Source organism: Balaenoptera physalus (genome assembly GCF_965194825.1).
Source record: "Balaenoptera physalus genome assembly, chromosome: 8".
In the NCBI taxonomy this organism is placed as follows: domain Eukaryota; kingdom Metazoa; phylum Chordata; class Mammalia; order Artiodactyla; family Balaenopteridae; genus Balaenoptera; species Balaenoptera physalus.
Genome location: NC_138887.1, coordinates 73346117 through 73372395, shown reverse-complemented (window position 1 = coordinate 73372395; position 26279 = coordinate 73346117). Strand labels below are relative to the sequence as shown.

Below are 26279 nucleotides of genomic sequence, written 5' to 3'. Positions count from 1 at the left end.
GACCTAGCCATTTGGTTGTTGAGTCCTTTATTCCTACAAAAAACAAATTAAAAGCCCTTTATTCCTACAATAACCAAACTGGCAGTTCAGAGGACACTGAAGCTGATTCCCAGGAGGCAGACCCCAGCTTCGTGGAGCCCCATATTTATGACCCCTATCTACTTCTTTTGTCTGAATTCGGCAATAAGTAGCTGCCCTGGGACTCAGAGCAGGATGACTGCAGGATGCGGGTAGAGGCAGAAGACTTTAGGGGAGTTCTGGGGAGCATGACTGAAGTGTGGCCAGAGGTCCAAGGAGACAACAGACGTTCAATCAACGTATGTTCTTGGGGTATAGTCTCCCTTCAACTGATTCCAACGTTTTCTCCCCATTCCTCTACTCCTGGGAAGCACATGGTATGTGCCTTTATTCAGAGATGACACTCAAAATATTTGACAATTGCTATGCTCAGATGCAGACTAATCAAGGACTGTAGTGCTGAGGCTGGGTCTTGGAGGTCCCTGTATTTGGATCATGGGGAAGTTGGGGGGTCACTGGGGGTGAAGGAGATGCTTGAGGAAGGGTCAGGGCAGAAAGGGTAAAATAGTGGATAGTGTGGGGCAGGTGGAAGGGCAGTCAGGACAGTGAATATTTACCAGTTTGCTCTTTCCAAAGTTTAACAACTTGTTCAGCCATACCGGAGCATACCAGACTATTCTACAATATGTACTACATCCTATGTGCATCTGTCTTCTCTGCCAGCTTGTGTACCCAAGGCCAGAGGCACTGTGACAGTCACTCATTTGCATATCCCCAGCACTCAGCACAATCTCCAGCACACAGGCCATCTCAATACAGTTGCATGAACTGAACAGAGTCAACAATATAAACACCCAGACCCATTCTCTTCTTCTAGTCCAGATTCTGAAAGAAGAGGAATCTGACTGGTCACAGCTATTTTCCTCTGAAACAGTTATTTCTTTGGAGCAGAGTTATGGAGAGTTAAGGTGACCTCTGGATGTTCTGACCTCCTTCGCCCTGAGATAGCTCCAGATTAAACTGTCTCACTGAGGAGAGCAGATGGCAGAGGGAGCTGGGGGAGAGAGCAGCCCCCTGTGTCTTACAGGCCTTGGAGCATGCTGTGCCACCATTCCTCAGTTCTCACTGGACTGAGAAAGGGCGAAAAACTCTGCCCCGCAAAACCTCACCCCAGGGAACTCCTAAAATAAGCCTTGAATCCCAAGACTTGGACACTGTCTGCTTCTCAAAGGCGCTGCTGTGTCCTATTCATCTTTCTTTCCCCCAACCCCAAGTGTGGCAGGGGCTCAGGGGCCATCTGCTGAGAGCACAAGTGAGGGAATGAATGAACTAGTGAATGAATGAATGAGGGCACCTCCTTTGCAAGTAGTTTTGGTACAGAGAACATGAAATTAACCTGGGAGTCATTAATTTGGGTTCACATCCAGGTTTTGTCACTTAATGGCTATTGATTCAGGCAAAATCCTTAAGTTTTTGTTTCTATAAGTTTCTGTTTCTGTAAGTTTTGTTTCTGTAAGTTTCTGTTTCTCGTGTACAAATAAGTAAAACAAAACCAACATCAAGTGCTCACAACTCATGTAAAGTGCCGAGTGGAACACCCAGAAGTGCTCAATAAATTGTAACTAACTTCTTCTCCTCTTCTGTCTTCATTTTCCTTTCTTCATTTCATCTTCTTTACTTTATTATTATTATTAAACTCACTACTCAGAGATACCCTCTGCGTGTTTTAGAACTGCCTAGTTTGAATTTTTTCACCTAAATAATGTCCAGATGAATCAGCATATAAGTGGTCTCTGTGAACAGTCTTTGTCGTCCATGTATAGTCATTTCACTTGCAGGCACTAAGGAGGAAGATGCATTTGAAACAAGCCTATGAAAGAATGTAACATACAAATACAATGGGTACCTACTTTAGTTTATCTTCTCCTTCATAATCTCTACTGAGCACTTGGTGTGCCAGTCACAGCACAAAGCACTTTATTATCTTTATCTTATTCCTAATCTCTACCTCAGCCAGGGAAGTGGATAATCTTTATTTTATAGATGATAAAACAGGTTCAGAGAGGTTAAATGACAATGCCAAGGGAATGCAAGTAGCAGAGCCAGCATCATGAACATGATGGTTGTCTCCCAGCATCTATTCTTTCCTCCCCTCTGGTGTAGCATACTTTTGGTTTTGGTGTATCAGCTCCATCCCCAACTCCAATGAGTGACTCTAATTGGTTTAAATCAACCACAGTATTTTACCCCGTTTGCATAGTGATTGGCTTAGATAAACCAGACACGACCCAATCAGCGCAGGGCATTTCTCTAGCCAATCATATTGAAGTGACTGATTCTCTTTCACTTGCTGGGGGAGACCAGTTCTCCCTCTTCTTTCCCTGCTGGCCCCTAATGAGGAAGCCCTAATTGTAGCCTGCAGCCATCTTGCAAACTTGAGGGGAATTAGGGAATCAGTCTTAGGATGAAGCTGAAACAGTAGAGTGTAGAGAAAAGCCACCGACGTCCTTGAGTCCCTGGAACAACCAACTCAGAAGCCTGTCTGTCTCGGGTCCAAAATGAGCCACTAAATTTCCTTTGCCGTTAACCATTTTGACTTGGTTTTTCTGTTACTTGCAATTAAAAGCATTCTAAATGATAGACTAGCAATCAAACCCAGATCTGTCTGACCCATGACCAGTGGGTACCCCCTACGTGACACTGCTTTTCACTTCTCCAGCTAATGGTCTTGAAACTCACATTTATCGGCAGCCTGGATCATCACTGTGTCCCAGCCCATTTGCAGCATTTCTGGGGCCGTTGTTAGTTTTCTGGCTGGAAGGCTGACGCCCCAGCAGGTTGCTGGTGGGCACTTAAGGTCACTCTTTCAAATCAGTGACTGGAGGGACTTCCCTGGTGGTCCAATGGTTAAAACTGCGCCTTCCAATGCAGGGGGTGCAGGTTCGATCCCTGGTTGGGGAGTTAAGGTCCCACATGCCTCGGAGCCAAAAAAACAAAACATAAAAAAACCCGGAAGCAATATTGTAACAAATTCAATAAAGACTTTAAAGATGGTCCATATCAAAAAAAAAAAAATCTAAAAAAAAAAAATAAATTAGTGACTGGAGGCCATTAGAACAAAGCAGATGGTTATTTCTACATACAAAGTAATGAAAACCTCTTCTTGGGGTGACTCCAGCCAAGGAAGGCTTTAGAGAAGCACAGACTTCAGTGGGACTAGAAAAGCAAACAGACAGCTGAAATGGCTGCTTATCAGGCCTCGATGTATTTAACATGTAAAAATGCTAACCTCCTCCAACTGCAGGCGAATTTGTACAACTGCTTAGAAAGAACACTGAATTTATCAGAGCTCAAAGGACAAAATATTAAAAAATAAATCACTGCTAGTGAAATCCTAGAGCTATCCGGAGATCCATTTGAAAAGACAGTCAGCAAAGTCAATTTGAATATTCAGCAAGCTTTGAAATCATGGAGGAGGCTCTGTTCACATGGGCTTCCTTCTAGCCAACCCGAGAGGATACTAGAAGTTAAGGATGAGAACGGCTGAAACCTGACAACTAGGAATCAGATCACTGGAAATTTTAATAAGAATATTTAAAGAGATCAAAGAAAATGCCAGCCCAAGAAGCTGGGATCAAGAGGATGATTTTTTGCTTTTCCTTTTCCTGGGTTAGGCCTTCCTGGGGGCACCCCTGGTGGGGATTGCTCTTGGTTTCCACCTGCAGACCTAGTCATGTCCAGGCTTCTATTAAATATTAAGTCAATTTCCCAGACCTGGGATTCAGGTGACTCTGTGACAATTAAGAATCTTCTGCATTGGGTTTGGAGTCTCCTTGGCTGCCTGCAATTCAGGGACCCATATTGACCTCACTGGGAAGCATCCAACCTTCCTGCTTACCTAGTTTGACCCTTGCAGAGGACTAGGCATCCTAAATTCTGACAGGTCAGTTTCTCTGATAGACCTCCAGCCACAAAAAAAGCCTGATCTCCTTGGCCCCTGGGCTGACTCACCCCACTGAGGTATGGTGTCATACCCAGGGCCCGTCTCTACAGCCTTGTCTGTTTCCCCTGGGCCTCTCCAGGTAGAGGGTGCCAGACCAAGGCCTGGCCCCTTTTCCCTCCCAACTGCCCCACATTATATGAGATGGAATAGCCCTGACTCATTTGTGTGTTAACCACATTTTTAAAAATGAGGCAGTATCACACAATGGTTTATAGAGAGCATTATTTCTCAAACCATCTATGGTGAACAACCAGTGTTTAATACCTTCAATCTATCACACAATAAAATGTGGGCTCCCTGTGCATACTAGCATGTAGCTTGTACCACATGACTCACAGTGCAAATTTGGCATCCCTGAGCTCACCCATACTTTATTTAGTAAGATATGCCCACTGATCATGCACGTGATGTCATGGCAATGTCAAATTATAAAAAATTCCAACGCTTCCTTTCCGTTTCTGTACTTATCTTGTCACAGACATGTAGCAAATAGTTCACATCTGCACTTGGCACTCTGAGTAACATTTATTTACACCAATGGTTCTCACGATGTGGTCCCCGGACTAGCAGCATCAGTGTCACCTGGGAACTTGCTAGAAATGCAGATTCTTTAGCTCCCTCCTCCTGGACTTAAGTAATCAGAAAGTCTGGAGATGGAGCGCAGAAATCTGGACTTTTACCAGCTCTCTGGGTGAGGCAGGATCTGTGCCAAGTTGGAGAACCATCACTCAGGCAGTTGGATGGGGGGAAAGAGCAGCAACAACAACAGGTATGTTGGGAGACTTCTTCTATTAGAGCCTTAAGTACCATTCAAAGGAAATTATGTCTGTCTCAGTGACTACTGAGCTCAATTTTTAAAGCTTTGAAATGTAACCACCCTGAAGTCAGTGAGTAGTGCAATTCCACAGAAATATACTTATGTACTCATCTTAACCAAGCCCACAATTTGGGTTTCCAAAGTTAATCTTTAACAGATTTAAGAGTGAGTGACCATTTTATAGCTACTCCTCACCCCACTCCTATCTTTTGTACCATTCTTCAGCAACTTTTCAATAGCACACACACACAGATGCTCAGAAGGAATCAAGGAAGGGAAGGGATATCCAGGGAGGGAGGATGAGGGTCCCTGAGAGCAAGGATCCTGGAGCCCCTGTTTGTGTGTCTCCAGTACCTGGATCATTGTAGATGCTCAGTCTATCTTAATGGAATGAATGAGTGGATGAGTGAATAAAAGGAAGAATGAAATTTGATGAGCTAGAACACTTTGTGAAAGGAAGTCCTGCTTAATTGAACTTTCTGGTTAATTGTATATCCATTTTGTTCTGGTTCTTACTTTTGAAACACTTCCCTGAAAAAGTGCATTTTGTTTTTCACCTTTGTTTGATTGAATGCAAATCCAATGATCACCTGAGTGAAAGACAGTCCTGTTCAAGTGTGATGCATCCAAATTACGTCTATCCTAAAGGAGATGGCCAAGTTTCTTGGGTCACATGAAATAGTAAATTTGAGAATTCTATTTTTAAAAATTTTATTATTGAGAATGAATTTTATTGGAAGCCACATTCAGAGAAAAGCAAATAAAGGGATTATAGCCCCTGAAGTATAGCAAACATATGTCATTATTTTGGGTGAAATGTAATTCTTTTTATTATTAATACTTAAATTAAGCCCAGCCGCATTTGGTATTCCCATGAGCATAATTGGTAAAATGGTTCTAAAACAAGCTCAGAGTTGTTTAGGCAGGATTTGTCAAACAGAAATCGAAAAATTAAGCAAGGAAAATCATATGATGTAAAAAAAAAAATCAGAGAAAAGTAAAAAAAGTCTACCAACTCGTTTGTATACAGAGGACCAAAGAGTTGGAATGATGGATTCACAGAAATTGACTAATTCTTTGTCTACAACGTCATCGGCACAATGCTAAGACAACCCATCAATCTGAACAGTTCAGTCCTGAATTAACTGAACTGACTGGTCAGTTGGAGCACCTGGAGGATGCATCCTCATCATGTGTGTCTTGAATACGATGCCTTGCCTCCTTTCGGATTGTCTTCAGTTACACGCCAGCCCTGCCTAATGGAGAATGAAAGTTCTGTGGGACCCTAAATTCAAGGACACCTAGGAGTACCAACAAGAAACTGACTACACTGGAACTCCTTTATGATCCAGGCCAGCTCATACTGGAGAAATTGATGGTCTTTTCTAAAATAAATTTTTTTAACATGACCTTTACATTTTAAAGGGTGACTTGAGTTCAAATATGAACTCTCCCTCTTTAGCCTTAGGGTTGCCCTCTGTAAAATGGGAATAATAATACAATCTGCCTTATGGGCTTTTTTAAGGGATTAAATAGGATACCGTATAAAGCACTTACTGCTATGCCTGGCATTTAATTAATATTATCTATTATTATTAAGCATCAAGCATAGAGCTTTTCTTGGTTTGCCCAGCAATATCTCCTTGGTGTTAGATATATGAGTTAACATCCTAAGTCAGAGATTAGTTGCTTAATGCCAAACTCTTCACTCCAGTGCTGAGTTTACATTATATCAATACTTTATGAGCTTGTTGGGAAGGAAATGATGCTTTTCCCACCCAGAACATATCATCCCTAGAAATATTCCAATTGATGGCTATGAAGCTGAAAAGCAATAGTAATGAAAATAATATCAGTCTCTAAAAGGAAGGACAAACTAAAGAGAATTCTAAACTCATGTCTGCCAAGTTTTTCCTTATTTGGAAGTAGCTCATATGAAATTCTAGAACCCTCTGCAGGTCACTCAGAGTCTGTCCATTAGCTTTCCTATTTGCTGTCTTCTTGTCTACTTACATCAACTCTTCTCAATATTTAAGAACTTTTCAGGAAATTCAGTTTTAAAAAGACAGCAAAGGAGCTTGGAATTGGCAAAAGCTTCACATTTCAGAAGTGATACTAATCTAAAGAAACACACTATTATCTTAGTAATTTCCAATTTTTCCTGGAAGCATTTTACTGCAGAGACCACTGCCAGCTATTAAATAGAGGAGACTCATTTTGGTTGCCAGAATTAGCTGAAATTAAGATCCTTTGACATCTTCTTACAGAAAAAAGTCAGTTTCGGTACAAACAATTTGGAATTTAATAGATTGTGACAGGTTATAAAATTCTATGCATTTGAAAGAAAAGCTTTGCTAGTGGAATAATGTGTTTCTAATTTACACATAATAGGCCCATGAAGCGATGACTAGAAGGACATTAAAGTAATGAGGAAATTCCAGTTATAGACACTTTCTGTAGAGATCTTAAAGATTATGTTTAGGGCAGTCATTTTCCCACGTACCTTAGGCAGCTAAAGCCAGAATGAAGGTGGCCAGGACAAAGAAAGGAGACTGGAAGGGGAAGGGGCTTCGGTTTAGAGGGTAAGAAAAGCCTTTTTGGGATAGCTGCTCAACCCAGAAATGGAGGATTTTATTAACCTAAATAAACACTGAATCTACTGAATACCCACCCAGGGCCTAGCACTTGATGCCTGTCCATAAATGGGGAAGAATCACCAATCACGGGAGAAATAAGAAACGCAATGTGATTTTTGTGGATCAAACTTGTCCCCAATAAAAAAGAAGAATTCTGCTTTGTTTTGATTCTTTGTCCCCACAGTTGTCCAATCAAGACCCACTTTTCCATCCTACTCATGATGAACGCAATGCAAAATGGATCTATTGAATGCTTTCCTTGTTTAAAAAGTCTCTGTGCTACTATATTATTTAAAATGTATACTAAATGGTACAGAAAATCTGGAGTGTGTCATTTGATATGACTTTGGGTAGCTGTTCTCATACCACACACTGACACAGAGATGGGGAAGTGGTGGGTGCAAAACAGCAGAACATGCTCGTAATGAGAGGCACATGCTTCGCTTTATTACAAATTAGTATTTTCCTGCCCTTTTTTTGAGATCAGTTCCTCAGGTAAAGTTGATGTAAGCTAGAAACCTTCTTTCTGACTAGAAAATGGTTGGAGTCTTGTTCTGTTATTGCTTCTGCTATTGTTTCTATTTTGGGTGCTGCATCCATCATATTATAGGTGGTCAATAAATACTGACCACCCAGGTGTTAGAAGATCTGGCAATTTTGTTATTTCTTTAAAACTTTCTCCAATACAAATTTCATGGCTCTCCTCTTCTCTCTGTCTTTCAAAAAAATTTTTTTTGGAGCATGCTTTATATGCCAGGTGTATTCTAAGCCCTGGAGAACGAGATCTCTGGATTCATACAACTTCCGTTCTGGGAGGACAGGTAGGGCAGTAGGAGATAGTCAATTCAGAAAACAAGATAATTCTTCTTTGTGCCTCATTTTCTCATGTGTCATGTTTCAGCTCTAGTGCTCTTTGGTCTGTTAGGGTCTCATCTACCAGAGAGGCCTTTGTTAGCCTTGGTCTTAACTACAGAGTATGGGGTGGGGGGGGGAGAGAGAGAGCGAGAGAGGAAATTTGCAAAGAAAGTTGGTAGATGTCACCCATCACCTAGAACCCTGCCATTGGGCCAGTTTGAGAAGATGATGGGTTTGCAGTTTAAAGACCATCATGTAACCACAGAAGAATAGAAAAAAATCCAAACAAAACAAAGAAATGCTTATGCCAGCAGCTTTGTTCCCCCAAAGCCCATCACTTCCTGACCCATTCAAGAGGCATGTTATTTAGCTACAAGATAATATTTCCTTCTTCATCCTCCATAATGAAGAGTGTCTTTGTGACACTAAAGAGCTGGGCAGTCAGGTCAATTCAGCCAGAGAAAACAAACCCAACAAGTTGTTTAGCATCAAATAGAAAGATAATTTTTTTAACCTTTCAGCTGGTTTGTTATCTTGGGGTGTTCTGGAATCCATTTGTCTGTAACTCAAATTTTCTTCAAGAAAGACTATGAAAGGATTTTTTTCCTTCATCCCTCTGTGGTCATTGTGCATTAACCATGAATAAAGTTTCCACAAATAAGATCAAGAGCCATGGTGGCCCCATCTATTTAGAATATACCTGTTTTTCCATTCTGCTCAGTAGAGGTTCTTACTATAATAACATGAGAATTTCCTTGTTACAGGAGAACTAGAATCCAGGTCTTTGCTGTTCTCAGCATCCTGAGGACTCAAAAACTTCAACTTCATTCAAAGGGAAATCATATTCTTCTGAAAGAATTTTGGACATAAATTTGGGTTGTTGAGTAATGAAGGGTTGAAGTTACTTCAATGATCTTTAACACGAAGAAACAGCCCTGCTTTGTGGTTGAAAGATAAGCTATTGTCACTGCTTGGGCTTCTAGAAAACTAAACTCCCAACAGATTGAAATTTAGCCTCCGGACAGGTCTGTGATTTCTTCCAGAGTAGGCCCACGCACCAGATAATCGTATTCATTTCCTTGGAGAACCTCTCACATGGAATTTTAGATTTGGAAAGAATCTTAATAGTCATTTAGTTTTATCTTCATTCCTCCCAAATCTAACATTTGTGTCTCTTAAAGAACCAAATGTAGTTACAAATAAATCACCAGTTCTTGATTCATGAAAACGGCACAGCACAGATGTATGCAGTGAGAAACATATACAGAATCCATGGAGGAACAAAAAGATGCAAAAAAAATTGCAAGTAGCCAACTGCACATCAGCAACCCATGCTGTGGGAGGTATATACCAAAACTGGCTGACTCTATCCATGGCTTCACCATAACCATTAGGAGACTAAAAGCACCTTTTTAAAAAAATAGAAGTTCCCAGCCAAGCACATAGATGTTACTTGCTGCCATTTTTCTTTAACCCTTATTTCTTAAAAGTGCCTATACTATTCAGGCAGTTGCTGAAATCTACACTTCAAAGTCATTATTTTGAAAATAACAGTATTTCCTTGTACATATGTATTTTGAGCACACATGAATTTGTTTAATACTTAACACGTACCTAGGATCTACTAGATACTTAGAAGCAATCAAAGTGAAATGCTTCAAATGGCTTCCCATCTAGTAAGGAATATAAGAAGTCTGAAAGGGATTTTGCCAATAGTTTCCAAAAGTAGTACAAATGTACATACCCTTTGACCCTGCAATTCTACTTCTAGGAATCCATCCTAAAAATACAGATTATAAAGTAATCCAAATGCCCAATACTAGGCTTTAAGGGAGTTACACATTAGCTTGCTCTAACAAACAATACCACATCACAGTGGCTTAACACAATAAAAAATTTATTTTTCTCTCATGGTACAGTCAGAGGTTGTTGCCTGGTGGCTTTTCGTGTAGTGATTTAGGGATCCTGGCTCCTCTGTCTTATACTTCAACTATCTTTCAGAACCTCTAAAAGAGGGGTAGACCCCCGCACTCATCCAACAGGTGAATGAAGAGAGAGGGAGAGAGAGAGAGAAAGAGAGAGAACACAAAGAGGGATGCCTGGATTTGTTATCAGCTGGACATGGCTTACATCATTCTGACCACATTCTATTGGTCAGAATGGTCATGTGACCACAACTAACTTGCAAGGAATGCTGGGAAATGTAATCATCCACTAGGCCCAAGAAGAAAAAAACAGAATTGGTGAGCTGATCTCTGGCACATTCACAGATTGGCTAAATGAGGTATGGTATATTCATAAATAGGATACTTATGCAACCATTAAAAATGAACCTGTAGAAGACTAATGAAAAAGAAAAAACTTATTCTACATTAAATGAAAAAGTCAGTGAACAAAACATGATACTCCTGACTCTGTGAAAAAATGTTTTGTCAAAAAATATATATTGGGCTTCCCTGGTGGCGCAGTGGTTGGGAGTCTGCCTGCCAATGCAGGGGACACGGGTTCGAGCCCTGGTCCGGGAAGATCCCACATGCCGCAGAGGGCTGGGCCCGTGAGCCACAATTACTGAGCCTGCGCGTCTGGAGCCCGTACTCCGCAACAAGAGAGGCCGCGATAGTGAGCGGCCCGCGCACTGCGATGAAGAGTGGCCCCCGCTTGCTGCAACTAGAGAAAGCCCTCGCACAGAAACGAAGACCCAACACAGCCATAAATAAATAAATAAATAAAATTTAAAAGAATAAGGCTTTAAAAAAAAAAAAAGTAAAAAAAAAAATATATATATATATATATTTATAAAAATAAGATTTAAAAATAAAAATCTTAGAAGTATACATTAGCTTTTCTTTTCTAGTAGTGGTATAAAAAGATTTCCTTTTTTACCCTGCATTTTTCTACATTTTCCCAACTTTATGCCATGAATATGAATTACATTTTATAATCAGAACAGTTGTTAAAAATAGCTTTACCTTAGAATAGTGCTGTCCAATAGAAATATAATGAAAATCATACATGCAATTTTAATTAAAAATAAAAAGCATCATGTGAAATTATGTTTCAACAACATATTTTATTTAACCTATGCCCAAATATTATCATTTCATATAATCAATAAAAATTAAAATATTAAAAATAAAAAATTAAAATATGATGTACTTTTTAAAGACTTCCTTTAATTTTTATACAGAGTCTTTGGAATATGGCTGTATCTTACACTACAACAGATTTCATTTTGGACCAGCCACACTGCAGGTACTCAATAGTCACATGTGGCCGGCAGCTACTGTTTTGAACAGCGTAGCCTGGGAGTGTGTGAAAGGATAGACTGGGCAACAACCTGAGGTAGCTCAGAGGATGACGCTGTCTCAGGAGAAGCTTCATGCAAGAGGTGGCTTTGGGACTGGGCCTTGAAGGGTATTAATAATAATACCAACAATAACCATAATACTGATAACACCTAACTTTTATTATATGCTTGCTATGTCCATCACTGTGCTCACCACTAGGGGTCAGTAGAGAAGAGGAGACAGACTACCTGAATAGGGAGAACACCAGTGGCAGCAAAAGCAATGACCTGGAGGAAGGTCAATACACTTCAGAGTATTTGGAGGGGAAATTGGAATAATGGTATTGAACTCTTAGGAAAGTAGCAAGAGAAAAGACAGGAAGGCCAGTTGGAGCCAAATTTAGAAGCACCTTAAATGTTAAGGGAGAAAGTTCATTTATACCTAGTTCAGTAAGAGAGGGAGGTGCTATTCCAGTGCTTAACATGTATTAACTTACTGTGAGATAAGTACTAATATTGTCCCCATTTTATAGATGATGAAACTGAGGCATAGAGAGGTTAGGAAGTTTCCCAAGGTTACATAATGTGTAACAATGTTTGGCAGAGCCTGCATTCCAACCCAAGTACTTCTGGCTCCAAAGTCTACCCCTTAACCACTCACAAAGACCATGAATTTTGGAACCAGAAACCCAGATTTGCAGACCACGCTCTTCACTCCCTTACTGGGACTTGAAGCAGTTGCCTATACTTCTAGGAGTTTCAGCTTCCTCCTCCATAAAAACGGGGCATGTTCTGCCTATCTAAAGTGTCATTAGGTACATGTAAAGACACTAGGATCAGAAAGCACCAATTATACTGTCTAGCACCGAGTAGACGCCAATAAACACTGGTTGTCCTGCAAAATGCCCCAGGGAGCGCTTTCAGGGCTTCAGGTAGTGGAATGGAATTAGACTTAAACTTTAAGAAGTTTATGCTGGAAATACCCATTGTCCCTCATTATTCTGCTGAATTGGAGCTGGGAGAGATTTGTTTTTAAGATACTGCAATAGTCCAGATAAGAGGTAATGAGCACCAGTGCTGATACAGTGGCAGGGAGAATGCAGTTATATGGTCTAACTGTAGGACATTAGAGCCAGAACAAACCCTATGGATAATACAGTCCAAACTATCCTCATTTTACAGAATAAAAGAGCAGATATCCAGACTTCAATGACTTAGAACTAGTAAAGTTCTTCAGTTTCCTGGTTCACTCTTCTTTCCTCAACTCATAACCAGGGCTGACGTTAGACTTCAACACCAATATTTTCTTTCTTTTTTTTTTTTAAATGTTCACCACATTTTAAAAAATTAATTAATTAATTTTTGGCTGTGTTGGGTCTTCGTTGCTGCACGCGGGCTTTCTCTAGTTGTGGCGAGCGGGGGCTACTCTTCGTTGGGGTGCACGGGCTTCTCATTGCGGTGGCTTCTCTTGTTGCAGAGCACGGGCTCTAGGCACACGGGCTTCAGTAGTTGTGGCACATGGGCTCAGTAGTTGTGGCTCACGGGCTCTAGAGCGCAGGCTCAGTAGTTGTGGTGCACAGGCTTACTTGCTCCGCGGTATGTGGGATCTGCCCGGACCAGGGCTCAAACCCGTGTCCCCTGCATTGGCAGGCGGATTCTTAATCACTGCACCACCAGAGAAGTCCCAACACCAATATTTTCGAGTCAATAAAAATAACAAACATCTCAGTTTTGTCTAAATCATATACTTTCTACTCTTCAGTAGCATCCATGGACATTAATCTCATTTAATCCTGTCAATGGCAACTCCCCAACCCCTAAAGGAAAGTAGACTGGAGTCAGAACAATTTCCACACTACAGATGGGTAAACCGGCACAGGGGAAGATGACTCTTATTCCTGGCTCAAATCCTCTCACATTTACTTCTAAATTAGTTTTCTAAAAAGTAAAGTTTGTTTTAGCTTTGAAATGTTACCAAGATGTTGATACAGGGATGGTGTTCATAAAATTTCATGTTGAACAGAATCTCATGGGGAAAAAAAGGCTTAGATCCTTTACAATAATTCAGATTTTAAAAGTTAATAATCAAATGATTCACTTGAAATTAGGTCCAAAGGAAGACTATTGTGTGACCAGTGGGAAACTGGATCTTTGTAGTTGTTCTGTTTTAAATATAGTGAATGAAGGTATATTTTGCTTAGAAAATATGTGGGGATGCTACCTCTTTTCATCTCCCATTCAAAGCGAAGAAACCAGATTTCCTGCCTGTGAGGAATGCTAAATTCTACCACAGGAGGGCGCAGGAAATGTCCGATGCTTTTTCAGATAACCGACACTAGGTGGCGCCGCTCTGCTAGTTTTCTTCACGTCTGTTTTTAAATTCTTATTTTTTATTCCTTTGTTTGGGAACAATGTTAATAGGTTAGCTGTAGTCATGTAAAAAAGCATTTTTATTTTTCTATCCTTTTCTTAATATGTTTGGGTCAGTCATTATGCCTTTATAAAAGTGTGATAAAGAAAGTAGAACCAGTTATTGTATTCATCAGTATATTTTCCTTATAGTATATTTTGCTTTTGCAATAATTTTCTGGACATTCAAATATGAGTCCAAATTAAGTTTTCCTTTTTGGTCTGTCATTGTCCCAGATTCTTTAGAGTTGTGTTGGAGATTTCATTTTGGTTTGATTTTAAAAGAGACATAATTCTGAATCATATCAGAGCTGCAAAAATGGAACAAAACTCAAATGCTGAAAAGAAAAGTAAGTATCATTACAGGAACTGAAAATGGATTCTCCTACTTGGGTTTGTGTAAAGAGGAATTCGCCAGCATTATTTAGTTAATTAGTTGTGTGTCTGAACCCCTCTTTGGAGTTCAAATTCCTAATTATAAAAATAAGGAAGTTCCTCCAAAAGTCCTCAAACTCCTCTTTCAAATTTGAATAGTTATGATTTTATGAGTATATAAACATAGTTGTGCCCCCTGCTTGCCCCAAATATACATGCATAAGCTACGACTTAAAAAAAAAACCTGAATAATTCTCAGTGGCACAATGCATGCAGTTGTAAGCCCCATCTAGCTTTCCAATCCATGTTACTCTACAGGAGTTCCTGTGAGAATGAAGTCTGAACACGGAGGCATAAGCTGACTGCTCGGGCAGAATCACACCCATGGAACAAACCTAGTTCAGCATGCTGGATCTGCCTATCAGGAGACTGAATCCAACTCTGGCTCCATCCCTTACTGGCTGGGAGATGCTAATCCATTAATTAGCAAATAGCTAGACACCATGATGCATGTGTGGAGAAGTAAAAGGCCAGGCACTGGGTAGCTCACAATCTACGGGGGACTCAAGTTGTCTGTTATTAGTGACTTAGTAATGGGGAATAAGTGACAAATGAGATCAGGTCTGTGCCTTTGGCCTAAACCCTGGCCATGCTTTTGCCCACAGCTGTCATCCTGAGAAGTGAAATCACTACTGAGGACTGGGTGATTGTGGAGAAATCAGCAAGTTTGGGGCAGGAAAGAGCAGGGAGGGGCTAGAGAGAGGTAGTAATGAAATTGTCTAACATTCTCTGCTAACTGGAAGCAAATGTTAGATATCAGAAGGGTTATATTTTCTATGAAACAAAAGAAAATGGCATTGACATAAGTATATTAGGTTCCCACGGACCTTCACCAGCCTGGAAGCTAGCGTCTGAAAGTCTGAAAGGCAGTGGGCAGAAACGGAGTAAAAATCCTGAAGTCACGCCATCCCTGATGATGTCCACAGGAGTTGGTAAAACCGCCAGTGTGAGCTCATCAAACGCAGCCGTTCATATGGAACCCCTTCAAACGCAACGTTGGCAACATGGGCCTCTTTTCTCAGCTCTTCTAAATGCAGGCGGAAAGAGTTGTGCATCTTTATGGATGCGATGCCAACTGTTCACCACAACAGAGTGGCTAAATGACCCGCTGAAGGCCATGGAACATATTAGTGTTACAAAAAAGCAGGCAAACTTGGAATCATTTTGTACCTGATGTCATACAGGCTTTGGAATACATAGTGTGAACAAATTTTCTCACTAGTGAGAGTTACTTAATTGAAAAAGTGGCTGAACCTAGTAAAAATAGAGTAGGCATGGGCCTCCCTGAGCCCCACTGCACTTGTGAGAGATGAGCCTGGTGATGTGACAAGTTCTCCTGGGGCAGGGTTGGGGGTAGAGAGGCGTGGGGAAGTGGGAAATTGGAACTGAGTGGGCTAGAACCTGGGTTTGGAGGCTGAGACCGTGAAACAAGGGAAAGGGATACAGATGAAGCAGCAGACACTCAGGAGCAAAAGTTCATGAACAAAACCTTTGTAAATCAGGAATGGCTCATTTCGATTCAAGATGGTGGCAACAGTGGCCATCCACAAAGGTGTGGGAATTCTAGGAATGAAGTGGCCTTCCTTCTTCCAGATCTAAGAGCACTGACTCCCAAAGGGTGTTCCTCAGCACACTGGCCCTCAGGGATGTTAATGGATGGGGAGAACAAATGTTTCTGCATTAGATTAGTTTGCAAAATGCTGGTGTCAACCAAATCTCTTTCCTGCCTGGAACCTTTAATATGCCACCGTATATTACAACTCCTTAAGGACTTATAAGGAGGGTTTATCATGTAGGATTTCCCACAGTTTTTGGGTTCAGAACCTTTTTTTTAAATCATAGAGTATCTCAAGACAAATGTTCTGAGAAACACCTTTTGGAAAACAATATCCTAATGCATCCTAATTTATTTCAGATTAAATTCTACTTTAGCAATTCTCAGTGTGAAATTTTCAGGATAAAAGAATTGACAGAAAAGCAAAAGAGTCATTGAAACAACTTTTTTTTGTGACCTGAGCAAAACCAAGGGTTCTTTTGATTTATTTATTTAAGCTATTTGTGTGTGTAGACCCACACTTAAAAGGAATCATGGCCCTGTTTTTAGATTATTTTTCTCTCAGCCAGCTACATTTGATCAGCTCTGCACACCCCAAATTAGGCCTTGCCTAAATAGTGTCACTACCTTGGAGCCTGTCACTGTGGCTGTCAGTCTCAGCATATCTTCTGCTATGAGAATAAGAAGAATAAATACAGTTCCCGATTTCCAAGTCAAAGACAGTGTGAATTGATATTACACAGTAAAATGCAATGAGATTAAATCAGTAACACCTGCAATAAGGCATAATGAAGGTGAAGTTATATCTCTGGCTTCCTGAACAGCTGTGAATCTATTTTTAATGATCCTCATTTTTGGCAGTCAGCTAACAACTTCTAAAACGTCCTAGAAATTGGATTGTTAAGCAGATGAGCACCGCAGTGGCTCCGAATGTCATTAATTTCAGCTGCCTTACCCATCCGCGTGGGTGAGATGGAGGCATCACGAACTCACCCTCCCCACTCACCCCACTGAGCACCTCACTACCCAGGCCGTCGGTGGCCCCACAGATGCTGGGAACAGCGAGGCAGGAGAGCTGTGGGGAGAGGCACTCTCCCGGGTGGATGGTGGGCTGTTGAATTATGGGAAGAAAGGAAAAGTCCTCCTTGCTTCTGTAATGCCAGTTACAGCATATAATCAGCTTTGCACTCTATATTGTGCTATTGGAACCGCAAAGCCATCAAGAGCAGGACATTCTAATGATCCCCGTTTACTAATGGGGCCCTTGGGTTCCACAAGCTTGCTCTGCCCAGGACTTGGTCAAGGTCACACCACCAGCAAGTGCAGGAACCAGGACTCAACCCAGGTCTTCTCATGACAAAGCCAGGGCCATTTCCATGGCCCAGCAGTCCCTTGCTTGTTGAATAGCAGTCATGGGAAAGGCACTGTGAACAATTTGAAATTGAGGAAATGTGAACATTCAGGATTACCCATGTTTTTCTTCGCTGCCTGACATCTTTACATTTTGCTGCAGCATTTACTAGAGTTGCATCTGGGAAACAGGCAGTTGATCCCTTTGGCTGATTGCCTTGAGCCTGCTTCACCTCTCTGGGCTGCCAGGGGGAGGAGCGTGGTGGGTGGCACCCCACAAACAGATTCTCAGATTCCCAAGTTAGGCTCACTGGCTAGGAGGCTCAGGAGACCCCAGACTAAATGGTGTTCCAGAAGACTGCAGCTGAGAGTAGAAATTTGCCGTTCAAATTCCTTCTTTGCCTGAGTGAGAGCCAAGGGAAGGAGAATGAATTCCTTATTCTCTTCCCTGCACTGGGAAGCCTACGACATTGAGAGAGAAGGGTTTTTGTACAGATGATATAGCTGCAGCTAAGATAAGCCATTCATTTATGGGGCTGACCCTAGTGCCTGGCTTGCTTTCAGCAGTGGCGCTGATCCTTTGCTGCCTGAAATATCTGACAGTCAAGAAGTTTATGGTGCAGGGTGGAGAGTTTGTGCTGTGGCATGTTTTTGGACTGGAGAGAAGAATCCGTTTCCAGGAGGGTCATCTATGACAAAGGGTTATTGAGTAGAAAAGTATAAATGAATACCTCTGCTAAGCAAGGGGATTACCTCTCTTAAGCAAGGGGATGCCTTCCAATGGCTGACTTGATGGTCAGGAATGCTGTAAAGAGAGGTGGAAACAGACCAGAGGGAAGGGGGTGTTTTGTGATAATGAAATGATATCATAACATGCTAGTGATTAAAACAATGCCTGAAGTGCTAGAAAACTAAGTTTGCAACTGAAGATAGTGGGGAAATGGAAGAGATCAAGGTTCATGTGAAGGTGGACAAATGATGCGCAGAAGGAGAAGGCAGGGGAGGTCTAGGGGGAAATGGGAGAGCTGGCACTACTGGGCCGCCGCAGGCAGGCCAACCCCAGGGGCCAGAAGGCAGTGCACTGAACGAGGGGGACACAGGGCCTGTCCTGTGCCAGGACCTGCTCCACCTGCCAGGGGAACGGCAGTGGTACTCCCAATGCACAGGGGACTGACACATTTCTTCTGGCTCCTATTCCTCCAATAGCCCCCTCCACTCCCACGTTATGTTAATGGACAATGGGGACATTTTGCTGTGGTTTAAGAGAAGCTCTTAAACAGGCTCACCTAGGCTGCTTGCTTAGGAAGAACACATACTGACTTTCAAGCGTTAGCTGGGGGACGCAGCCCTTCACTGCACGAAGAGCTAGTTGTCAGTGAGGTAAACCTCGCTCCTTCCCTGTTCATTAACAAGGGTTTAATGCAAGGTCGGTAAGTAGGATTCCCCTTATGTGTCGACTACCATATTTTGGCTCGAGGTGTTCAGAAGGACTCTGAGGCTAGATCCAGGTTCATGAGGAAGAGTCTTGCATTCAGTTGGTCTGCCTTGGATGAGGGAGGGAGGAGGGCAGTTGCCATACCCCGCTGCATCTCCACCCTTCGACTGCACCCACTGAGGTGTTTGCACTTTAAGTGGAGCTGGGTGAAGTGTCAAAAGTCAAGAAAACCTCAGACTCACCAATGAGGGAGATGAAGTAGATGGAGGAGAGCTTCCTGCCAATCTCAAAACACACTACCATTTCAGGATTTGGAAGCATTGACTGCAATTCACTGCTAATAAGGCTGTATGAGGAATGGAGGCTCTGAAGAAGGGCTAAGCAGAAGCCAGAGGCCAAACTAAGTTGTCCAGTTAACCTGATTTAAAGTTAAGGGTCAGGCAATTGGGACTATTACTCACCAGATATGAGCTAGCTAATGCTCTTTTTCTTCCCATGATGAACAGTGAAGGGAAAGCATTCCAAAGGTAGAAAGAAGATGGAGAGGGATATATATGTGCACGCACATTCACACACACACACACACATAATATACACACACACAGATCATACACATCCATTTGCATCATCTATTTTGGAAATGGAGAACAATTTAGAGAACGTAGTGCCAAAGGCCATATTCCCTTGTAGGTCTGGGTGGGGTAGTTGTTATCTTCACTAGCTAATTGAAGACAAATGACCAAAGGCAGTGAACCAACACCCCAGGTTAGATGGCAGCCACCTGTTGGTCAGGTACCTCAAAACTGACTTCAGGGGAAGTTGTTGACTCTCTGAGGCCTCAGAGTGAAAGCCACAGAGTTGGGGAAGCAACTCGCCTAGTGGCTCTGAGCAGATCAAAACCTGGATGTTGGTGGTGTCTGGAAGCTTCACCAAGAGTTTTGATTGGTTTTGGACCTGCAGGGCTTGAGTAAATTAAAAAATGGAGCTTAACAGTATCTTTTTTTGTTTGTTTTAATATTTGTTTGCTCTATCAGGTCTTAGTTGCGGTGCGCGGTCTCTAGAGTACCCAGGCTCATTAGTTGAGGCATGGGCTTAGTTGTCCTGCAGCATGTGGGATCTCAGTCCCCTAACCAGGGATCGAACCGGCATCCCCTGCATTGCAAGACTTATTCTTAACCACTGGACCACCAGAGATGTTCCTTAACAGTATCTTAAATAAGAAGGTGTCACATTTCTGAGGTAACTCTACATGTTAATATCTTTCTCCAAATGACAGCTTCTTAATAAATTGCACTTCACTAGTAGGTAGTATATTGTGATACAAAACACTGGGATTTGCTTTTTAAAAGGAAAAGCCACACCGAATGTCTGCTTTGGCTAATCTACTTTATGTGTTAACTTCACACATTTGGTGTAGAATTTACTCAGCAGGCCTGAATTGCTGAGCCAAGGCACCTGCCTGCAAGGGGCATTAAGTGATAGGCTGCAGGTCTAGGAAGGAGGCTCAGCATTTAGGGCTGGGAGTTAATAGGATCATGTGGTTACCACTCCGCCCCTTCCGGGCTCAGGAGCAGACATCAATAATCACACTAACCCATCGCAGAAGTCACCAACACCCCTAGCAGGGAACAGAACCTCAAAATTGTTCTCAAGACAGCACACTAGCCTTCCCTACAACCTGAGAGCAGTTGACACAAACACAATGAAACTATTTCCATTTGGGGGACTTATCTGCCTACTAAATTGGGTAGTTTTTTGTGCGTTCTGCATAGAACGACAAAAAAGTCTACTTAGATATTACTTTTGCTATTTGCTAGCTGTTGAGATTGGAAATCATCTCCCTAATTAAACGATAATGGCTTATTAAACATTTTGAGTCCTTTGCACTTACTCCCAGATGTCCCCCAAAGTGGTGCAATATAGGGCTTCTGATCTTGGGGTCTATAAACCCCCAAGCGGTCCATGCATAGAATTTGAGGGTCTATGATCTTGGCTGTAAAAAAATTATATATTTTTTAAATTTTTGCTACCTCTTAGCTGAAATTTAGCATTTCCTTCAATTATGAGTGTCAGCAACAAACCAATATTAGTACTTGTGATTTTGTCATTAATAGAAATCACAGATTTCATATCAAATAACAGTCATTGCAGACATCTTATAAAATCATATATATTCATCACAACTTTGAAATTACAGTAGTTCTCAGACCAGCTGCTAGTTCTTGTTATTTAATGTGTTGTTATAGAAGCACATATATTACTAGATCACAAATTTGGTTTTAAAATAATATTTTGATAACGGCATTTTCTTTGTCATTCCATGTATGGTATTTTTTACGTTAAAAACATGATTCTGAAAAGAAGCTCTTTGAATAGAAAGGGCATTCCTTTCAGATGAAGAGGCCTGGATTATGGTCCTTGACGGAAAACTGTGGTCAAGTCCCCCCACCTCCTTTTTCCTTTTGCCCTTTTTTTGGGCAATTAAAATAAATTGAGATAAAATTCATATAAGATAAAATTCACTGCATTAGTGTATATGATTCAGTGGGCTTTAACACATTAACAAGGTTGTGCAAGAATTATTATCTAATTCCAGAATATTTTTATCACCCCAAAAAGAAACCCAATACCTGTTAGTAGTCACTGCCATTCTCCCGCCCCCAGCTCCTGGCAACCACCACTAATCTGCTTTCTGTCTCTATGGATTTGCCTGTTCTGGCATTTCTTATCAACGGAACTGTCAAATATGTGGCCTTTTGCATCTGGCTTCTTTCACTTAGCATGTTTTCAAGGTTCATCCATATTGTGGCATGTATCAACACTTCATTCCTTTTTATGGTTGAGTAATATTCCACTGTATGGATGTACCACATACTCTTTATCCATTTGGCCAAGTCCTTTTTTCAGTCTTCGTGTCTACACTTTCAAAATGAAGAGATTAGGGCAGATTATGGCCAAGGTTTCTTCCAGCTTTCAAACCCTGTTGCTGCACCTCCTTTTAGCCCTGCTGTGTTGTTCTGCATAAAGTTCTGCTTAGACTCAGTTCCAGGTCTCCCGTCCTCAAAAACTGACCTGTCAGGCTTCCCTTGTGACGTAGTGGTTAAGAATCTGCCTGCCAATGCAGAGGACGTGGGTTCGAGCCCTGGTCCGGGAAGATCCCACATGCTATAGAGCAACTAAGCTCGTGTGCCACAACTACTGAGCCTGAGCTCTAGAGCCTGCAAGCCATAACTACTGAAGCCCACGAGCCACAACTACTGAAGCCCGCACGCCTAGAGCCCATGCCCTGCAACAAGAGAAGCCACCACAATGAGAAGCCCACACACCGCAACGAAGAGTAGCCCCCGCTCGCTGCAACTAGAGAAAGCCCATGTGCAGCAACGAAGAAATAAATTAATTAAATAAATTAAAAAAAAAAAAACTGACCTGTCCAATTCCTGACATGTGTTTTTAAATTCCATCTGTTTAAGTCCACCAAAAATGTTTTTAAATTGGCTTGGAGATCTTATCTAATTTAAGCATTGTGTGTCAATGATCTAAAATAGAATGCTACCTTCTCTTCTCCAATTTCTGTTTACAACATTACAGCAACCAATGAAACTATGATGGGCTGGGCCCATGCATAGGAGACTGAATTTTTTGAAGTGCAATCAACAGAAAAAATGCCACGGCACTTTGTATGCCCTAGGGAACAACTCAAGGTCTTATTCTAAGGTTCTTACTATGCCACTCTCAGAAAAAAAATTTTTTTTCACCTGTCACTTTAAAATTTCAGCAGATCACAACAGCTTATTTCCACAAGACTGTAATGGATTGGAAGATAAAGGAGGAAAGGGCTCATGGAAATAAGTGACTAGCAATAAATCCTCAAACTGTGTAAGTATAGAGTACTGTTAACAGAGTTCATTTGAGGATCTCAGACTACTTCTTAACTCACGGACTTTCACTCTCGTTTTTATTAGATTATAAAATAGCACCCACTAACTACAGTCAGAAATAACACAAAGGTTTCTTATGCAGCACCACAAATACATATGCAATGTGAGAAAAGAAATAGTAAATTACATATTACATTATTGAATTGTATGCTATCTCCCCCACCACATACATAAATAAAAAATAAACCGTCCATGTTTTAGCCCCCCAGCTTTCTCGACATCAGCTGAGCCCTGTTTTGCTTTCAGCCTGTTCCTTTGTTACACAACCACACTCGCAATCCATCCTTTCATTTCCTTCCAAGTGCTTTCCATCACGGTGGTGGTGTCTGAAGCTCATTACACCTACTGGCGCGTGGTGCTGAAGCATTTACTGTTCTCAGCCCAGCACATTCTTTGCTTGCACATTCTTTGCTTTAGATTCTTTTCCTTGGGAGATAAACCAAGAAATCTGCAAATTCATACTTAATCTGTCATAGCCCTGTCACCCAATCCAATCCTCTCTAAGCAAAATCCTTTTGGTGAGAGGAAGACAATACCCTCATTTCATAAATAATTTTTCCACCAACCTTAATCTGCTGTCTATGAATATTAATGAGTCTCATCGATTGATGTCTCCATTTTATGTCCAATATCAGACACCTTTCCAGAAAGCTAGCTGTCAAGGTTGCAAAGGAACCTATTTCACTTTCACATTAAATTAGCAAAATTAAAAAGGGTGGCTTCTTTGACATGTAGATTTCCAGAGATACCCCTTTAGCCCTACACTCTGATTTCTTTCACATTGTTCCCAAATTACAGGTCAGTCCTTGCAGGAAGGAGAGACAGGTCGCTTCTTTTTCGTCTGTTCCAGGCAAGAGTTGACTGGTAATTGGTGACCTGATACCATGAAAATTTTTCAGAGACCCATTAAATGTGTTTGTTTTACCAGTCTCTATTCCTTTGCTTGCCTTTTTTTTTTTTTTTTTTTTTTTGGTGCCTTCTTTGTTGAGTCTAGGTCCGAATTCCTATGAGATTCTGCTTCCTTTGGCTATTTTTGCCTTAAAATTTTCTGTGTACCAACCACCACAGATTAAGTGGGATAGATTCCAGGGCTGCTGCTGGCCTAGAAGTAATCTTTGTCAAAATTAGGAGAGTGTTCTTCTGACAGACTAATTAGAATGCAGCATTCCCTCCAGATGGACATATTAGAAAGAGGAGCCCCTCTGGGTGAACATATCTGTGTACGAGGATCCAGGGTCTGGCGAGGGGAACGTGGCTGCATTTCAGCACCTACTCCCTCTCCATAGGGCACCTTGGTTAGTTTCTCTCTTAAATCTTTCACATGTCTCCCTTAGCTGGTTTCTTGGGGCTAAAGTGTTTTGGGGACACGAGTGATTTGCTTACATCCTTCTCAATTGCAGTTCACCTTTTTCTCCTTTATTCTTTTTCACAGCACTAATGTTAAACTCCTTGTTTATAGGCCAGGTTTACTGAAGCACCCTTAATGCATCTTTCCATCTTTGAGCAATCTGAATAGGAATTCAAATGACATCTTTGGGCTTTTCTGTTTATTGTTAACTTGTTGGAGTAGCTGAGAACTCAGGTTGGTTGATTTTTTAATACATGCTTTCACATGTTCAAAGACTTGTTTGCTGATAGCATTATTTGTTGCTTAAATGACAAACATATGGCCAGCTGCCAGAGGAGCTTGTGTTATTCAAGGGGATCCAGGAAGCCTGCTCTAGGTCTGACTATACCCTTCCTTGCTTACTACTCATGCCTGAAATTCTACCTTAAACCATATTCTTTTGGATTAAGTAAATAGCAGCCCTGTTGCAACACACTACACTTGGAAAGAACTAAGTAGACCACATCAGTCATTGACACTGTAGTGAGAATTAGTGTATCAAATCCTATTCTAAGGGCAGCTATGTGAGAGAAGAAAGATGGTTTGGGGCATGTAATATACTAACCCCCTAGTGGGAAGGTCTGGTTAGGCTGGCAGAATACGCCTTGGTCATTTTGAAGGATCCTTCAGAGAACAAGGGACATGGAAGGCAAACTTCCCTTTGCCATGTCTCTGTCTAGAGTAATCCCAGGGTAGCAAGAGATCTAACTTGGTATTAACTGTTCAACAGTCTTGGTGTTTCCCAGTGTGACTGAAGATGGGAGTCTTGTTAACTTGTTGGAGTAGCTGAGAACTCAGGTTCCTTCCTTTGTCCTACACCAATCACTCCCTGTTTTGACCTTAACCTTTGGTATATGCATTGAACTTTTCGAGGGCCCAGGGTTAGTGATGTTAGCAGACACACACCTAAGGAATTAATAACTCACATGAACGTGGCCCTCTGTGGAAAGATCTATAGGAGACAGATCATGGATGCAGAAGAATATTGGAGAAATAAGGGTTTTTAAAGATTATCATTAGTCTAGTCCTGGCCCTCTCAAAGTGGGCTGCATACACATTTGAGAGCACAAAGCCACACGAGTTATGTAGAAACTAAACATGGTGCACCTTCCTGAGTGTCAATTTTACTAGGTAATAAAAAATTTTAAGTGTTAGTTTTATATTAAAACAAGCTTGACTGTGTTATGGAATGGAATATAGCAGTCACAGGAATGCTAACAAGTACAAAAGAAAATGAACACCTGATCACAGAAGCCAGCTCTTAGATCTTAGAGATCCTCTAGCCTGTGTTTTCAGAAATGATTGTGCATCCAATCACCTGAAGAACTTCAAAGGAAACCTTCAAAACAATACCGATGCTGGGCCCCTTTCCAAATGGATTCTAGACCATTGATATTTCTCCAAAGCCTCTCAGGTGATTCGAAGGTGCAGCCTTGTTCTATCTGTGACGTGCATCTCAACAGGATCAGCTACATAGCTTGTGGGGCCTAGTGCAAAAGGGAAATGCAGAGCCCTTGTCATACATTATTAAGAATTTTAAGATGGCGGCAGCAGAGCGTTAAACCAAGCACAGAGTCCAAGTGTAGGTGCCCAATGCACATGCCTATGAAGTCAGCCCTGCCTCTTAAGAGCCTGGAGAGCGCATTCAGTGCTGCAGCCACCCTGAGGGCAGCACGGAGCAGGTCTGCAGGATGGGGAGGAACTGTGCCTTCCTCTACATGCCCTAGTTTATGGGGCCATTCACAGACACACACACACACACCTGGATAGGTAGTTCAGAGACACCCCCTGGTAGAAATGTTTAGCAGAGATTAAATGAGGTTTTTCTAATGTGAAAACAACGTTTGCTTCTTTATCTAAGAATGAAACTGTCACCTTTTGACTCTAACCTACGTTGGCTAGATTTTAAATTCTAGTTTATGCTCTCTCACCAGACCACAACCCCCCAACCATCCCTGCACAATTTCTCAAACTTCTAAATCTCATCCACAATCGTAACTCAGATTACTGGGAAGCATTTTGCCCTTTTGACCACAACTGAGATAGGTCCCTCTCTGAAATGACTACGTCTGCTTTGTTGGGCGGTGGTAAGAACTACACACACACACACACACACACACACACACACCCCAATATCAGAGAAGGGAAGCCCGGT

General features: G+C 41.6%; 1 protein-coding gene across 18 annotated transcripts in view; it reads right to left on the bottom strand.

The window, feature by feature from the left end:
- LOC309665525 (uncharacterized protein) overlaps nt 1-26279 on the bottom strand; it is a 572167-nt gene that overhangs the window by 162104 nt on the left and 383784 nt on the right. Inside the window, exons 1-2 of one of the 18 annotated variants that reach the window (XR_014266458.1) lie at nt 22226-24328; nt 15193-15486 (exon numbers count right to left, since the gene is read on the bottom strand). The exons of 16 other annotated variants lie outside the window; for them this stretch is intronic. The gene's annotated coding sequence lies outside the window, so the exon portion shown is untranslated. Of the gene's footprint in view, nt 1-15192; nt 15487-22225; nt 24329-26279 lie in introns of those variants that run through there. One more of the 18 variants, XR_014266457.1, reaches the window with a different exon arrangement.